The following is a 5,679-nucleotide window of genomic DNA, read 5'->3' on the forward strand; positions in this document are numbered from 1 at the left end:
AGAAAAAATTTCCAAATATTTACCCCCCCCTCTCCCCAAAAACCCCCAAAACAAAATTAAAAAAAAAAAAAAAAAAAAAAAAAAAAAAAAAAAAAAGGATGATTGAAAACACTGCTAATTTTTACTTTAGGATAATCCCCAAATGAGTATTAGTACCTTGTACTAATACTCAGTGGGAAGGCTAAAGCTGACGTCTCTTGGACATGCAGTGAAACACTTTCCTAATAATTAGTTTTCTTCGGTCTCTATTCAGTGTGGTCACATTTTTTAAAACTCCCTCCCAGAACTTTTACAAATTTGAATCAAATGTAAATGATGTGTGTTTGGAACATGTTTATGGTTAACTCACTAATTCTCTTTCCAGGAATATATTTTATTTTTTTTTTACTCATTTTAGATTTATACTTTCCCCAGCTGCTGTCATATCTTCCATTTTGCCAAGTGTATTTGTGTCTTCAAACCATGACCAATGAAGTGGGTCTGATAAATCTCCTCTAAGCTTAAGTTCTTGTTTCTCATTTAGTCAAAGCAGAAATGCTCCTTCTGGGTCGGAGATGGAAAACATCTGCAGGAGTTGTTTTAATCATGACTGATAATAAAATGAAGCAGAAGATGGTTGGACATCAATGGTTCAACCTCAGAGGCTGGAAATACAAGTGCAACTTCAGCCAAAGTTGTTGTTGTTGTTGTTGTTATTATTATTATTATTATTATTATTATTATTATTATTATTATTATTATTATTATTATTATTATTATTATTATTATTATTATTATTATTATTATTACCCACAATCTGAAACTGAGACAGAGTCAGTGGAAACAAAGTTTGTGTGTCAGTCACAAATGTTTGTTAGGAGTTGGGGATTAATTATCCATTAAAGCCAACAAATATAGTATCACAAGAGTGATACTTAATGTTTTTAGCAGACGTGTGACTTATATAGTCATAGAATAACTTTTGCAGAGGTTGTGAAGTTTGTATCCTTCATTTATGTTTTGCATTTGTTTAAGTTCTGAAGAAAATGTGTAGCTTTTGTTTAGCTTTGTAGCAATAGATTTTTTCAACCTGACCAATAAATCCATGCTATTTATTGATGGGTCACTGAAGATCACAGTCTGTTCTACAGCGTCAGATATGTAACTGTGCTGTAACATCGTTTTACCACAGTTGTCTATCGTCATGCGCCATAGAAATGTTAGTACGCGAATGTGTGGTGACGATATTAGAAATCAGCTCAGATTTGATTCTTTTCAGCTGACAATAATCTGTGGATTGAAATGCAGAGGCTAGTTTTGTAGGTTTTCCAAAAAGTTCCCTGTAAATTGTTAACTTTTCAAAAGCTGCTACATTTGTAGCCCCCTTGGAAAACTTTCTTTTCCATTTTCCCCACACTTTATAAGCACACTCAAATAAACCCACATCCAACGCTTACCTGTCAATGACTACGTGAAAATAAACTGAACTGAAGCTTTAAAAGGTTCTCCGAAAAACTCGGTGGTAAACTTTTGACATCAGTGACATTCCCCGTTCTCACAAGGATATCTCGGTTGCCCTCCTTCATGGTGAGTGTGTGTACCTGTGCAGCACAACACTATGAGAGTGATCCAGAGAGCAAACACTAGATTAAGCACTGTGAGCGCTGCCGGCAACACTGAGATTTAAACTCATTCTGTCTACGGCTGCTTCAGATAACGAGCTGAATCAGCATGCACCATGAACACACACACACACACACACACACAGCGTTAAAGTGAGCATGCGTCTGACATCCAGAGAGGAACGGGAGAAAGGCACGAGCTGATATAATGAGCTAAGGTCCTTTTAGAGACACAACTGTCACTTTATCATATCTTGTCTTCTTTTTTTTCTACACACGTCTTTTTCCTTGACATCCTTGTTTCATGGAGTTTCCTTTCTCAACAGCAGCAGTTCAGAACATTTGGTTTAAGAGTCTGACACGGTCAAAAGTTAAGAGAAGATGTCAAAGTTTATTTAATATCCAGACTCGTTTGCCCTAATCTGAGGATCTCATTGACATCTGGCGACCCAACGCAGCAGTACCAGACTCAGCAGTGCATCTAGATCCTAAGAACAAAGCACATCCCTTCGATGACAACAATGTGCCCCTTCTGGTCAGGAAAGACACATGGCTTGAGAAAGGAGAAAAAGAAGCAATCTACATTAAACATAACAAAATAACAGTGGAGGTGGGGTGATGTTCAACCATTCACATCCAAAGACGTGAAGAAAGCAGCTTGTATCTTGGCTTTCTTAAGTAGCATTTTACAAGTGATACTGGCCCAAACTATGGACGGGTAGTTGGACTGAGCCCTTGACTTCTGTGACTTTAATGGCTCTGTTCATCTGATTGTTGGGAACTGTAATTCATAAACTTGATGCTCTGAGCTCAGAGTCACTCCACGCCAAATAAATGCCCAAGTGGGTGAATATGATGGCATGCAGAGACTAGGAAACCATTTGCCTTTTTCTATAAAAAAAAAAAAAAAAGCAATGTGCAGACAAGAAATTGTGAGCAAGAAATTGAGGTATGGCAAGTCAAATGGTGATATAATAGAAAGTTTTGTAATGTGTGATCAAAATTTCAAAAACACCACTAAATATGCCATCATACAACATCAGATACTAAATGAACACAGATATGCACTTATATAGCACAACCTGGCATTTAAACTGTTGTTTTATATTGATTTTATAATATTATAGCATTGTTATTTACTTCTGTGTTGTATTTTTTTGTCATTTTGATTGACCTTCTTAACATATTTTTAATTTCAAATTGATGTCCCGGGCAGATGAATCCTGACTTTCTAATAAGCAATTATGCTTATTTACACATTTTGTTCAAATTAATATTGGCAAGTCTTCTAAGACGATTTATTGATTAAGCTATTGTCAAATATTTTATGTGTTAGGCACGTGTGTAGAAGCAAGGTTAAACTGTCCTTCAGTTTCACCCTGAGTCTAAAGCGTTGACATGGATAGGCTGAATGAATTAGGGCAGCATCACTCTTGGAAGAAGTGGCTTTAAGACTATTGGATTTGCTAATTACAAATTTTATCCAGTGAGGAGCAACAGCACTCTATAAATCCATCTTAAACAAATAGGAAAAGTAAAATTGGTTCATCAAATCATCTGTACAAATACTTTATTAACCTATTTCATGTTTAGCAGCATCAGAGAACAAATGAAAAACATGATTTTGAATACTTCACTTGAAGCTCTGGTGAGCTTCCACTTTCTTTTTTTTTTTTATCAAATTTGATTAGATTTTTTAATTCATTTACCATTCCATTCAACAAAAGTAATTAGTAACTTTCAACCAAGAAAAAAAATAACATTTTATCACAAGGTTCTTGCAGACAGAACCGCTTTACGTTTGCAGAACTAAATGTTTTAAAATTTTACATTACCTCTTGATAATTTTAGAAGTTTTTTTTTTTTTCCCTATTAGATGAGAGCAGATTCAATTATATTCTAGAAAAATCATCGTACAACATTTTTTGTTTGCCTGTTTCAGATTAGCACTGCAAAGCGTTGGCTCTGCTCCTTCTGCCTCTACAGACGTTGGCCTCTTTGTTAGCTTCGGATCACTTTCAGAGTCCCGCTGTCACTGCTAACAGCAGCATGACCCTGATGACCCTGTCTTATATCCTCTGCCTTATCTATCCCAACTCAGCAGCCTGCACCCAGGCCCTGCCACGTACCCTGCTGGTACCACTCCCCAAGAGGAGCAGAAGGCGGAGGAGGTGGTGCAAAGCTTCAGGTCTGTCGCTGCTCATTTCAGGTTAGCTTGTGTGCATTAGCACCAGCAGAAGTGACAGCTGTCAGCGTCACTGAGCTCGCTCCGGATGCTGCCCCCACCTCCCACCAACCCATCCGTCCTTGGAACGTGGCCAGGTTGAAGAAGAAGAAGAAGAAGAAGAAGAAGAAGAGGACAGAAGCATGATAAACAAGGAGGTTAAACAGAAATCTGTACTTAAAGGAGAGAGAGGTGAGTAAGGAAAACATTTGAAGGAAAGGAAAGAGAAATGTTTTTTTAAAAAAGTAGGAGGGAATAATCTGAACCATCACAAAACAAAACAAGTTAGGATAACTTAAGGAATGGAAGATAGAGAAGGATAAAAAAAAAAGAAATCACGTTTGTTTGTCTCTGAGAAGTGAATGTCCAAAAACATAAACCCACATGCTGAGTAACAATCACTAAAAGTAAATTAAAAGAGTAAAAACTATGTGCAGGTATTTGATCAGTAAAAATATCCTAACTTATGGATGTGAAGTAAATGTTTTTTTTTGTTTGTTTGTTTTGTACAGAATGTTTTATTGGTCTATGATGAAGTTAGTCAAAGTTAGTCTGATCCTTAACCGACTTGTGACCAGTGCAACCAAGCATCACTAGACCACTTTCATCTGTTTTGTCTTTTGTTTAAATTATTTCATATTTTAACCACAAAGAAGATCATTTGAAAGCATTCTCCTCTGTCTTACCTGATGCTGTTGAGATGGAAGGAAACATAGCACTCTGCACACTGGTTAAAAAAAAAAAAAAAGTCATTATCCAGAGTGAAAAATGTCCTGTACCAGCATGGGCTGAATGGCCACTCAAAGAGGAAGAAGCCATTACATTAAAACCAAGATAAAAAAAAAGTTTAGTTTTTTTTTTTTTTTTTTTTTTTTTTTTTTTTTTTTCATCAGTTGAGGCAGGAGCTATTGGCCAAACGTTATGTGAATATGGGTGTATAAATATCTATTTCTGATATATATACACACACAGTATATACAATTATATATAAAAGAGAAGCCAGTAATGGGACAGGTGGAGGAGAGGGAGGAACAAGGAGAAGAAATAAGACCAAACGTTGTGATTGATTGATTAAACAGTGATGCAAATGACAACCATTTTTATTAGAAATTATCCTTTCCCAGCCATTAAATCATCTGAAAACGTGCATTAAAGCTGCTTCAGAAACTCGCATCCCAACCTACACCCTGCTGTTGGCGGTTTCTGGCCTCTCTGTGGCCCCGGAGCTCTGCCGGGTCCGTGTGCGAGCAGTGCCGCCTGCTGGCCAGGGGCGGAGCTGCAGCCTGCCGCAGTCAGCGCTCTGAGTCCTGCGGAGCTTCACATCCACTCTGACAACAGCAGCTGTGGAGCTGCGGACACGGGACAATTATTCTGACTAGCACGAGAAATCGACGAGGTTTACTTGATGTAAGTATGCTTATTTTTCTTTTTAGTTAGTTACTATGTTTTTTATATTTTTCTCTGGGAAGATCAAATCAACAAAACAGATTTACATTTTAATTATTACTCTTTATTAAGAGACTTCAAGTCACGAAAAGATGTTAATGAAAGAATAAGTCTTTGTTTGCTTGTTTATTCTTCACATTAACAAAGATGGAAGGGAAGTAGCACTCTGAACACTGGTAAAAAAAAAAAAAAAAAAAGATGTCATTATCCAAAATGAAATGCTTCATTTTAATTTGTAGCATTTCTGAATCCTCTTGTCCTCTTATGTTTTTAATCTTTACGTTATACAATAACAGATATTAAATAAAGGGATATATATATATATATATATATATATATATATATATATATATATATATATATATATATATATATATATATATATATATATATATATATATATATATA

This window comes from Poecilia latipinna, unplaced genomic scaffold (assembly GCF_001443285.1).
Source record: "Poecilia latipinna isolate Pla-1442-1.1 unplaced genomic scaffold, P_latipinna-1.0 Scaffold81, whole genome shotgun sequence".
Classification (NCBI taxonomy): Eukaryota; Metazoa; Chordata; class Actinopteri; order Cyprinodontiformes; family Poeciliidae; genus Poecilia; species Poecilia latipinna.